The sequence below is a fragment of the Pezoporus wallicus genome, unplaced genomic scaffold (assembly GCF_028554395.1).
Source record: "Pezoporus wallicus isolate ANWC-B61680 ecotype Strahan unplaced genomic scaffold, APGP_CSIRO_Pwel_v1 contig_1851, whole genome shotgun sequence".
Lineage (NCBI taxonomy): Eukaryota > Metazoa > Chordata > Aves > Psittaciformes > Psittacidae > Pezoporus > Pezoporus wallicus.
The window spans coordinates 1,429,054-1,442,624 of record NW_026635653.1 but is presented as its reverse complement, the minus strand read 5'-3'; positions in this window follow the sequence as shown (position 1 = coordinate 1,442,624).

Genomic DNA, 13,571 nt, shown 5'->3' with positions numbered 1-13,571 from the left:
ACAGCTGACAATATGGTCAACAAAGCTTCATCACACAGAGCAGCACTTACAGTTGATTTTGGCAAGAAGTCCTCTCTCCTAGGCCTGCACAAAAGCATCACTCAGGTAGGTGGAACCCTGACCACAGCTGCCCAACCCAAGCTGATTAAGTGGTTCCCTTGTGTGCTCAGAGAACAGAGATGCACAGAAAATGCCATGGGGATGTCCAGCTGAAAGCGCAGCTAAATGAGACATGACTAATCTGTCCTGCTGTAGTGGTTTAGGTACATGCAGGAAAGAAGGAAACAGGTGAGCTATTAGCAGCTTGATATGTCTGTAACTTGCTTGGGGCAGGAGTCTGGAAAGTGGTAGTAACACAGGTAATGAATTGTGATAGGCTCAAACATCAGCCTGCAGCTGTGTAAGTAGCAATGCTTTTGGCAGTTTATTGCAACAGTTCTGCTTTTAAACAGCAGTAAAGAATGAAAACAGCTGCCCCTTGAGGGCCACTTGGTACCTGGGTATCTGCCACCCTGTATCAGCCTGGGCTTGAGGTGAGACTACACATCAGGGCTGGTACTGTGGCCAGGACTCAGCTACTATAAGTAAGCGCTCTCTTTCCCCAAGTCCATGGTGCAGGTCTGAGCTGCTCCAAAAACCAGGGGGAAACCCACTGCTGCTTTGGTTTGGCTGTGCAGTGTGCTTGTGTCAAGGAACAAACATCCTGAAATTGGGATCTGAGCACAGAAATCGTTATCCCATTGATGTCGAAAGGGATTAGAAGTTTACAAAATGAACAATCATGATGGTCTGTCTTGAGACCATAGCAACAGAATGCAGGACCAGAAAGCCCTTAGAAATAGAATGATGTAAGTACTTACTTCACAATTAATTATTGTTTAAACAGGAGCAGCAACAGTATATGTAACACAAGAACTCTGTGATAGCTGATAGGATGAAGATATAACCTTTAGTTACCTTAAATAATCATAATATTTAAAAATACATGTCTGGGAGGAGATTACATATGTAAATATAGAACCACCTTGTTATAATGAGCTGGGTAAAAGTCAAGACATGCGTGTTTGAGATTTGAGGTAACAAATCACTTATTTTTATATGATTCCTCCCTTGTTAGCATTTTTGTATAAAAGGCTTTACCTGTTTCCTAGAAGGTGTGCTGGCTGTGTTAGCTGCCTGTCACCCTCTTCTGAACAGGATTGTAATGGAGGCAATATCTTGACTCAGTGTGGTTTTATCTGGCTTAAAAGAACCAGACAAAAGAACAAGAAAGAATAACCTTGCTTTTAAGACAACCCTATCTTCTGCATCAATAAATTATATTTTATGCCACTGAGAGGTATGGTTCTGTTCTTGTGATTATGGCCACCCCAAACTCCCCCATGACAAGCACTGCAATAAATATTTAATTCACTCACAGGCAGCAGGTGTTTGTCTTGGTTGCTGATTTCAAGCTGTCTCACATCAAATTTCCTGAAACCTAGGATTTCTCATGCACCAAGTAATATTTATTTCTGCTGTATTTCAAAACAAAATCCATCATGAAAATCTCACCATTATGGCACAATTCTATTTCTAAATGAGATAAATATCTGATTCCTTCCCTCCCACCTTCTTCAAAACCATCTGCAAATTCTTAACTTTTGGCTAGCTAAAAGCATAGGGAAAAGTGCATAAAATGTTTCATTTGTTTCTCCACAAGTGTTTCACTTCAAAGAGAATTCTTAATCAACATTTGCTCTTCACGCAAAATATGGTTTTGGAGAAAATTTTGAACTTGAAGAATGCTTTTTAAAGAAGTTGGTAAAAAAGCGTTTCATAAATAGTAGATGTTCATATGGTCTTTGCAAACACATACATTAAAAAAAATTTAAATACCTCATGATAGAAATCTGTAAAACCATGATTAATCTGAGAATCTTCAGTACTGATACTCTGCAATGATAAATTACTGCCTTTAAATAGCAGTTATACCTATCATTATGTTGTCTAGATATCCTTATCTGGATCAGTCTCCTGAGTCCATGCAATAGGAAAAAAGACAATTGATCAGTTTCTCATCTGGTCTTTCCAAGCATACCTCTACTGACTTTAAATAGCCCCTTTCATATGAGCCAGTAAAAGATCTTGTCTACTAAATGAAGACTTATGATAAAGAGTTTACATTTAACCTACTAGGAATATCCTATTCAGATTTGCTTGAAACATTCCATTTTATAAGATTCATTATCAATGTCCCTCTTTTGTAATAAATTTCTGTGATCAATTGACTTTTACTTTGTCACTGGAGTTGTTTATCAACTAGTTTCAAAAATTTAATCTATTTTGTCTAAATCTTTAATTCAGTTGATCAGCTGCTGCTTTTTATTCATGGTGTACTGAGCTATAATTAAGCCATTATGTCTTCTATTGTATCTTTTAATATAGAAAGAGTGTGACATATAGTGGAAGTACATTTAATCATTTGTTCCACCTTAAGCTTCCTAAAGCTGTATGACAGGTGCCTGTAACTCTTTGACAGAATGAATGCCCTCACACCTCAGTTTGACTGACACTGTCAGTTCTGGTCTTCCATCTACTGTGCTATTTGGCAGATGGATCCTGCACACACCCAGCCCACCAGCAGGACGCTGGTTCACATTCAGTACCACCATAGGCATGTTAGCTTGAATTCACTGAGCTGACTATAATGTGGCTGATGTTGAAACTAAAAGGCTGTATGATGTAGGTACAACCACTTTCTGAATCTCATCTGCCCTGCCTGCCACATCACCACTGCCTCTGGCTCTCAGCTCTCCTGTGGGTGCAGGGCAGCTTCCCAGCTGCTCACTGGCAGTAACTCTCAGCAGTCAGAAGGAAATGGAAATCTGTCAAATTGTGTACTACCTGTATGACTTGATATTGATTTTACCAGGATGAACAGTGACTCAAGCTTCTGTCAAAAAGTAGATTGATGATTGACACCTTTAACTTCTGGAAGATCATTTAAAAGTCTTTTCCAGCAAAGACAGTTTTCAGAACTCACTTTTGGATTTAAGATTGCAATTATTCTAAGGACCAGCGTACAGTGATGACAACAATTTGTGGTCACTGCTGTAATCTTAAGCAGATTATATCTGTTCTTTGAGAAAACTTAGAAAAGTTTTCAAAATATTAATCAAAGAAAGGCTGCTTCATTTTGACTAAACTTGTTTTTCACAAACTGACTTTTTAAAACAGATAATTTTTTACAATCTCTTTTATTATAAACATGAACTTGTAATAGGAAAGTTTGGAAAGAGGATATACAGCATTCTCTTGAAACTTCTGTTTAAATTTCAGTGTCTCTAATTAGAAGAACATTTTAATTCATATTCTATTTTGTAAACAGTGCTATAACTATAAAGGATTTCTAATACCAAATGAATTAATAATGTGTTTCATTTTTTTCAGTACTTTAATAACTTCTCATTGTAAGGAGAAAATTATATCCTCTATATGAAATATGTGGTGGTTTTGTGTAGCATACATGTTGCCATAAGTGCAAAAAGAGGTCTTTGTATAATGGATGACCACTGTGCATAGTCACTGCATAACTCCAAAATCTGAAAAATGCCAGTTTTATTTCTTATTTTGTAACCAAAAAAAAAAAAAACCAGTGTGAAAAGAGAGGTCTGCAAGTAAATCTAGCCAGCTTAAAGTTGAGGCTAAACATCTTTGGTTTTGTAATAACAAGTCTAATAACAATTTCAACCTTTTAGGATGAGTAGTGGGTTTTGGTTTTGGCCATCATGAAAATGGTGGCAGTACAACGCCACCAGTATTAGTAATGTTAACTTTTTACTTGTATTATAAAGCATGTGGTATTTAACTTGTAAATATTGGTTCAGAAGTAAAGTGATGCTTAAGTGCTTTGGGCCCTTTGCCAGTATTTCCCCCACTGCACACTGAATCATTCCAGAGAATTACACTATTGTGAGAATAACCTTCAAGCTTGAACATTGTTTTGTATGGAGTAACAGCTGACAGAACTGTGCCCTGAAGACCAGGGTACCTCATTAGAATCACCACCAGAAATGTACATGTAGGAGTCTTCCTACAAGAGCAAATATTTAAAAACACAGAAGCATACAAAGCCAGTTTGCAGACCGCAGGTGAATAAATATTAAGGAAAAAAAGAAGAAATAATAAAAAAAATTACACATACAAAATCTATATTGGAGGAACATTATTAATGATATAAAGTCAGAAACAAAAAAGTTAGAAAATACCCGCATGACTACCACTTGTGAAATGCCACTACTTCATTCTTTTGCACATATTCCCTAGGATTAGAGATTAAGTACTGTTTTAATTAATTACTTTGGAAAAAAAAAAAATCTCACTGACTAAAAATAGTTATGCACTGATGTCAAACTTGATGAAGGGTTTTGAGAAAAAAAAAAAAAGTAGAAAAACTCAATTATTGAACTAGTTAATTTGGACTTTTCCTAGCTGAATCATTTTAGGAACTAAATTAAAAATGATCTGTTCCCAAAATTAGGGAATAGGCATGATATGCTACAGCTTTTTATTTCCCCATTTGTATCTGGTGCTCAAGAAATACATTTGTAAGACAAGAGAAAAATCTACATAAGGCAGTGAAAAGAAACAGTTTCATTCCAAAATTGTTTATTGTTAAAAAAGATGAGGCCATTAGCTGGTAATTTTAGAGGATCTAATCTTCTGAAGAGCTGATCTTGCCTAGCCTTATGTAAAGCAAAAGCAAGATGACAGTATGACATTTATGAAGGGAGAGGTGGTGACGTGGGTGTGATCAGTCACCCTTATCAGAACCACATGAAGAAAATGCAGGTTATGTTCTTTGTACAGATTTACCCATGGATGTTACTGCAAGACAGTAGTCCAGAAGTCTAAAGATATCAGGGTTCCCTGCTATAAAGAAGTCCTCAGTTTCAAGCTTTGATCACCAGGGCAAAAGGGACCCTGGTAACTGCAGCTGCAATAAATGTGAAGTTTCTGTACCTAAATTAACTCATAGGCACATTAGTCACTATTCAAGGATATTTTATGCTTCCTGTTTCCTAATGGCTGGCTGGAGACTTCAGAGGCTGGAAAACCAGTATATACAAGGCAGGGTAATTAATGTATGAGGTGAGAAGTAGTATTCTCAGGCAGTCAAACCAACCACACTTTTTTCAGAATAGAAAGTATAAAAAACTGTGAGAAATTGTCAATAAATAGTTAATCTGAGGGAATATTAATTTCCTTTATATATATTAAGTTTACATAAATAAATAAATAAATGTCTTGGGTTATAAAATTTCCACATCTAACCAAAACCTAATGTGCATTGATTCTTCTCAGAATGGATGACCTACTAAAGTTTCTTATATCAAGTTTAATTTTAGCTAATCATGCAGAAAAATTGTTCAGGCCTCTTTGCTTCCAAAATTGAACTTGTAGATTTGCACAATGCATACTAATCATTACATTACCTTTAACAGAGACACCTCCTGTCACTCATCAATGGCCCACTTGTAATGCAAATTCCTAACTAACAATACCCCAGATTCTTCTGCTAGGTCTATCTGTGACTTATTTGAACCGCCTTCTTTCTAAGAGAAATGCTGCTGAACATTAACCTAAATAAGCTAAGTAGCCACTTTTTACAACGTGCTAAGATTTTATTTCAATGTAGATTTATTAAGGAAAAGTCAGGAAAAAAACCACAGTATGATGACTTCTGAATTCTGAAGTGGGGACAGTATCTTGGAATCCAAATAGTAGCCTTGACTCCCCAAAATGTCTTTCTTTACCAGTTATGTCCTAGCCTTAGCACTTCCCCACCTTTTGTTTTATTTTTCAGCTGTGCTTGTACATCTACATTCTATGATCTTCAGAAAAGAAATGGCTTCAGTGAATGATAGGACTCTATCTAACAGAAGAAGACGTGGCCTTCAAATATCACCATGATGCAAAATATGATTTGTTGCTAAGGTTGGTGGCAAAAAGAAAAATTTTATTGAAAACACTGTGTAAGAAATTCTTCATTAAATTTTGCAGATTTTCTGCAATTAGATCAAACATTTCAAGATGGCTTTAACCAACATAGCTTATACTCACCATCCTCCATCTAGGATTTCCTGACCTCACTGCCTCTCTCACAGAGCAAGAAATTTTGTTGGCTTATTGTTGATATGCTGTGGCAGAAGGAAAATATTACTGTTCATCTCAATCTTCTTTATGCTCATCGAAGATCAGATTGAAACTGGATGATATGATGTGCCTCTGAAGTGCTTGACATATTATTCTCTAATCCTAAGTATTTGTCACTTCATTTGTGGATGCTCTGCCACTTACTAGCAGCTGTGGCCTGACCTGACCACATGTGAAAAATTTCTAAAACATTAAAGTATTCATTACATTTCCGATTTAGGGACATAGTTAGCTAGTAGCACTTCCTCTTCTAAGATTTAATTTACATTCCTCAAAGAGCTAAGACTGTATTTGTTGTTCCTGATGAGAAGTAACTGGTCCAGAGTTCAGCAATTTGCACTTTCCAGTAGCTGAATACCAAATGTCAGTGTTGATTGCAAGATAGCTTACATTTTCTAGTTGTAGAAGACTGCTTGTAAATGTAGATATGCACATTTTCATGACAAATTTTAACTTATGAGTCTTCCATATACATTGTAACTAAAATGCTTCAACCTATGCTGTCATCTTGCAATCTGCTGTACACAGCACACTCAGCTCCTTAACTTAGCCAAAAGAAGTGCATGTGCCTTTCCATGCACACTGCAGCTAACCTTCAAACCTGTAGCATGTTACTATAGGCAGATCTAATGCTGTCTGAGCAACTGCTCTGTTAGCTTTGTGTAAAAGATGTCTGCCCACTCTACTGGGTGGAGAAAAACGGTCAAGGTACATAGATGTTACAAAATATAATTCTAAGTGTCTGATGCTTGGGCAGAGATGCCAACCAATATTTTGCCCTATAGCAAATATTTTGCCGCTTGGCAAAATGTCAGGGTGTTCCTGGCATTTTCTATCAACCAGATTTAGGTGATGCCCTCTCAATAGCTGGATTTCTGATCTCTCTGAACATTTCTACTTCACATGACTCTAACTTTAGATTTTGAATGTCACTGTAGGAGCAAGGCATCTCTGAATCAAGCACTGCTTTCAAATAGGGAGCTGCAGCTCTCCTTATCTGGTTAAGCTCCTAGTTTGTGACTGAAAATATAGTAAACCTGAGACTCTATAAGCCTCTACGAAGGCTCTAGTCACACTGGAATTATTACCACATTGTATTGCTGAACACATCCTCATTTTCCAAATTCTTCATCAGCTAAATGTTTCAACTAATCTCAGAGACTGTCAGATATTTGACTTGTATGAATGCTAAAAATCCAGATCTCTAAGAAATTATGTATTTCTAAGCATCAAGTTTCCACTTCATATATTTCTTATTAACTGCTGATACCATGCCAGAAGTGAGAGATAAAACAGATTATTAGAGGTGCAATTTTAGATTACACTGACTTAGAGTGTTCTAAAACACAGTACAATACTTCTAATGCTACTGTTTTTATCAGCAGATGGACTTTAATTTTAATGTATCTACAAAACTGTTCTGCTCAACAACTGATAGGGTTTAGTCCAAGATGTACTCTTCTGAGGTTTTTTATTTATTTTTTTTTTAATTGCCAGATATTTTTTTCCTTAAGGGAATATCTATAAAGTTAAAAAAGTAATTGTAAAAGTAAAATAGCAATTTAACTGAAATATATGCTACTAAATAATTCATTTGCATTTGAATACAGAACTACATTTAAGAACAAAAACAATTTACAAGTGGCCATTCAGGCATTTTAAAAATACATTACTGTAGTTTTCCCAAATGATACCATACATATCGAAAGGAATGATCAGAAGGCATTCAGAAATTCTATTAGCAATAGTTTCAATAGTTGCAATATAAGAGTGTACATGTAGCCTATATATCTTTAATGAAAGAGCTGCGTGTAATTTTGCATTCAGGGCTGTTTGTTCAATAACCAACTAAACTAAAGAAAATTACATTAAAATGAGTTAATGATACTTAGAACTTTTCTTGTTTCCCATTGCCTCTCAGTTCAGTATCTTATATCTCAACAAATGTTTTCTTCATATTGCTTTGAAATAAGTCTAATATTAGGGGTGTCTAGGCAGCATCTATTTTGGTGGCTGAATTCTTTCTTCCTATCTATTAAAAAAAAAAACAAACAAAAAACACACAAAAAAAAACAGCTTTTAATTCATGGTCCAATGCCATCTGAATTTATTTCTCTGCTGCTCCAAACTTCGACACAACAGGACCAGAAGTAGATCAAAGCAATTGCTGAAAACTCTACATCTATAATAAATCTAATTTGGGATTTTAATTCAAGCTAGTCAGCTGACTGGATCTGGCACAGATCCCACCACATGAGATTTGAATCTGCTGGAAGAAGCAATCTTTGCCTTGGACCATTATTTCCCCATAACAGGCTACAATGCATTTGGTGAGAACCTGAAGCAGAGTCCCTAATGTCATTATCCCTGAAAAGAGTCTCATTTGTGTATACCAAAAACTCTCTGTGAACCACTGTTAGTGCCAATCATGGGATTTGTCTCACTAGTGCACTGCTGCCCCAAACCAAAATGCTAATGTAAAGAGAGCCTTAATGTTCAAATTTGTGTTGCTTTGATTTGGTAGTTCTGCTGTGCTTACCTCCCCCTGGGTTCGATGGTACTGCTTTGTGATCCAGGCATTCCTCCTTTATCTGTGTCTCCAAGGCAATGAATCTTTTATTGTTTTTTACAAAATGAAAGATCAAAAAGAGGTCAACTGACAACAGCTGCTGGTTAAAGAAACTTCAGTTAAGTGTGAAATACACCTCCTTAAGCAAAAGAAGGCATTGAACCCAGGCCTCCCACCTCCACAAACTGGTAAACTCATCCCACTCAAGTATCATTTTTACTGACAGCTTTTCTGAAACAAAAGCATTGAAAAATGCTCTAGGCCTTCTTATTTTTCAGAGGTACTCTAGTGACCAGGCTAAGGACTGCAGGGCGATGTAAATGAATCTCTCCGTTCAATCTCCGCTGGGTTCTAAAGTCAACAGGAGCAAAATGCAAATTGCCTCTTCTGCAGTTCCTTCCCCACACCACCCAGCAGCCAGCTTGGGGACCTCTGCGCTCAGTGCTCTGGACTGGTGCATCCCTGTTAGCAGTGCTTGTCTTTCCCCTTACCCTCCATGTTTAGCCCCCTAACACATCACCAAGCTGTTTCTTGTTAAAAACAGATAAACGTATCTAGGACTTTCTCAGCCATAAAATATCACTGCTTAGAGCCAGGATTGCTTACATCTTAAGAAAAAAGTATTTCATGCAGACAGGAAACACTCAAAGTCTACAGGTGGTTGAATGCTAGAAGTTTATTTAGTATCATTGACTTATTTTCAGGAGTGCAAACACAGCAAGGCATGGGAGTAACACCATCTCTGCAGATCACACCAACTGATCAGAAAGACTGAATAAAAGTACAGTAAGGTTGGTCCAAGAAATACTGTTTCAGACCTCACTGTCCCACTAGGAAGCAATACCGGTAAGCCAGTTCCTGAAGTCTTCCTCCAAATGGAGGTGAACGGGGTATTTTCCAGATTAAAAGTCCCTTTGAAGTCACAATTTCTAAGATGTGGTATAACTCCCAGTACAGTTGCTATTTGAGTTTACCATTTAGAAATATATTAGAGACAGGGCAATAAAAGTCAGTATATATTTTCTGGCAATATACAGAATCCCAATGCAGTTAGAGTTGTCATACTTTGAGAGATACAGAAAAGAAAATTTACATATGTATGCAGGCTTACACAGGTAATGGGACAGAAAAGGCAGTGTTTGCTCTTACCTGGTCATAGAACTCTGCAATGCTTGTGCTTTAACAATAGTTGTCATAGATCAGCTTTCGTTGTCATCTGCTGCATAAATCAAAGGAAAACTAGGTCAAGCTGTACTAACAAGCATGTAATTGCCATTGTTATCTATAAGATAAAACCACTTCTGTCTGTGACTTAACTTCACAACAGCTGCCAAGTTGGATCAGATCATTAGTCTGTTTTACTCAGTACCCTGTGGTTAGCACCAGATGATTTAGAAAGGACCAAGAAATTCCAGCATGGACAAATAAAGGATAAATTGTTAATAGGATGTATTTCTCCATACTTCCTGTGAGTTAATGACCGATTTGTGCCTCAGAGCATAAGCTTTAATTATAATCTATATTCGGCATTATAAAAAATATTTTTGTAACTGTAAATTACAATATGAAATTATTTGCACAAGGAAACATCAAAATTCTGAAATGTGAATTTGATCTGAAATCGAGACAAAGCACTGCATATTGCTTTGCTTGCAACTTTCAGTTTAGAAATTTTACATTCTGGGCTATAATTGATGATATTGTGTGTTTCCTACATAACAGTAACATTTTTTTGAACATCTAGAAAATTATACTTCTCCATCTTGGTTTCATAGGTTCTCAAACTGATTCCTGCAGCCTTGACAGCACAACTTTAGGGGTATCATGAAGAAATGTATGGGAGATCCAAACTGGGTATGAATATTTTGGAGCTCCACATAAAGAAACTACTACAAAAATGAAGCAGATTGCCTTCTGTGATAGAGATACACATTTAAGTCACCACCAACTTAATCTAAAGGCAAATAGAAATAAGTAACACATTTAGAAAGGTTTGAAAACATAAGAAGCAAGTTAACTTAACCTACTTAGTTATTCATAATTTTATTTCTTTTCTGCAGGCAGTGCCAGTTTAAATACAGTCTGTCTCATTACTTCTTGGCCTGTTTTCCAGTACTCCGCAATTTCCTTCTCATCCCAGTGCTCCATCTCGTAAATTTGATCCCACATTAAATTGAATTGGGAAACTGATGTAAACTGAAGAAAACAGTCTTTTTTAAAAAATAATAAAAATCCCCTACCTAGGTTAACATTTTTTAGCTGTATCAACTCCACAGCATGAGGTTTTTCTAAACACTGAGTATTATATTTCATAGCTTTTCTCAAATTTGCAAGTAGACTATTCTAGGTATTTATATGGGGTTAATACTTCTAGTTCACTGCCAACTATAGCTTTTGTTAGATAATAATAAGTAATAATTCTGCTATGGTTAATTTCCAGGCCAATTTTATAAGGTAGTCAAAATAAAAAGTCTTAAAGGAGCTATCGTTTCTGTACTTTGTGCCCTCAATTTAGCCTTATGACCAGGCTTCCAATTAAATTCACATATTCACTTCCAAATTAATTCACTTACACCAAAACATACCAATCCAGATTATGCTATGAGCTAAAAAGTGCTTTTAAGACTGCAATTTGTGAGAAAATTAATTTTATTAGGGACTAGAGACTTCTTGTGACACTTGCAAGGCACTTTCCTTCTCCAAATTTGTTTTGTTCTTGCCTACAACGAAGAGTTGTGATAAATATGGACTTTACTATCAGCCCAAGACTTGCTGCCAGCTCTGATATCTCCTAACTCACCATAACAAAAGGGGCTATCACACAGAGAGAAAACCAGAGCAGTTAAAATCATGTCTTATCGAAGCATCAAACAGGCAATCTAACATCAACTTAACCTAAAAGAAATGGAAGTCTTTTGCCTTGTGACTCCACGGTTGCTCAGGGCACAGCTGCAGGAGCTGGAGACCAGCCCTACTGCAGCATCACTGGGGCAGGGGCTGATGGCCCCAGGGGGCTGAAATAGTGTCCTTAGCCATGGGGAAGGTGGGCCAAAGCCCCAGGGAAGCTGGGCAGAGACAGGAAGGTCATTAGTGCCCTCAAAGCCCTAAGAGGACATATCAGAAATGTGGTTCAGATCAAGTCCCAACACAGTGAATGTTTCACACTCTGTCCTGCACAGAGATTATCTGCCTTTTCCTGTAGCAAGAATAATTAACATTAAAGCTGGTCAGAAAATTCAGAGAAAATCTTTTCTTTGGGAAATTTTTTACTTCCTCAGAATGCAAATTTTTCACTAAAATAGTCTTAATTGTGATGAAATCGCATTGGAAATCTGCCACCACACAAGCTTTGAAACTTTTCTTGGTGTCCTGCCAGCTCATCTCTATGGTTCCTCAATAAAGCACCTGCTGGGTACCATGACCATGAGCTCTGGGTCTCCCAGGGCCAGCAGGACAGACAGATAAGTGGATGTTCCCAGAGCCAAAACTCCATAGTATGTCCTAGCAGGTGTGAATATTCCTGGATTTTGATCCAAGTCAGAGTGAGAACAGTTTTCCAAACATCAAAATAAGCCACAAAAGGAAATGTTTTTTGTTGTGGTTTTTTTTTTTTTTTCAGCTCTATCCTATGTATTTAAGAAATTAAGTAATGGAAATTCTGGCAGAAGAACCTTTACTGTTTTCATCAAAGATTTAAAAAGAAATGAACAGTTGTGTATTCTGTTTTGGGGGGCATTGTTTTAATGTACAATTCTTTGTTATTTTTTGGACATTTGTTGAAACAAACCTTGCTTTTATTTTTTATTTTTATTGTTCACATGAAGAACTATATAGATTTTCAGATAATTGAACTAATCTCTCTGGATTACTATAAATGATCTGATGGGATATCATGTAAGAAATTTCAGTAAAAGGATAGGGATTAATAAAATCAGGTGGAGAAAAGACTGACTTATGAGGGAGACAAAAACTGGGTAGCTTTAAATATACAGTATAAGTAGGTACAGTTTATCAGCAGAGCTCCTGAGTAAAGCTTGAGACCATTTACAAATACCAGTAAATGATCTTGGCACAAGGAGTGGAAGTCTGATGGCATCTGGTGATGCAGGAAAGCTGAGTAATAGTCTCCATATTGCAGGAAAGCTGAGTAATAGTCTCCATATTACAGAAAATCAGAAGATTCAAAATAAAGGAAACACTGTCTTTGAGGCCCTGTGTTCTAAACATGCTATTTAAGAGAATAAGATGCAAGGTCATGCACTTAATATTGAGAATTTATGGTCTGAAAAGGAATTTATCAGTCAGAAATGAGAAAAATGAGTAGTATTCTATGGCATTATGCAATTATAGGATAAGTGTGCTTCAACAGCACAGTGTAATGGTAAAAACCAAGACCAAAATGATTGTATCAGCTGATACGGTCCTGTGAAGACAGAGGACTATTAATGTGATCATACAAAGTTTATGTGGAATTGTGAGTATAATCCCTATTACCTGTACTCAGAAAATATAAGGTCATACTAGAACAAATACAGAGAAAGCAGAGCAAAAGAACTGAGATACTATCACAAAAGGAGCAAGTAGTAGCTCCTTATCCTAGTCATAGGAAGAGCACTGCTGTCTATATATACAGCAGAAGGTAATCACTGCAATGAGAAAAGAACTGTTTAAGGATGATCATGAAACAAAAAGTGAATTAATGTATACTCGGTGAATATTTAAAACTACTGAAAGAAAAAGTAAAAAAACCCACCATCAACAGCAAGCAGAATAGCAAAAGTAGCAGTAGACTGGGGATTTGGGG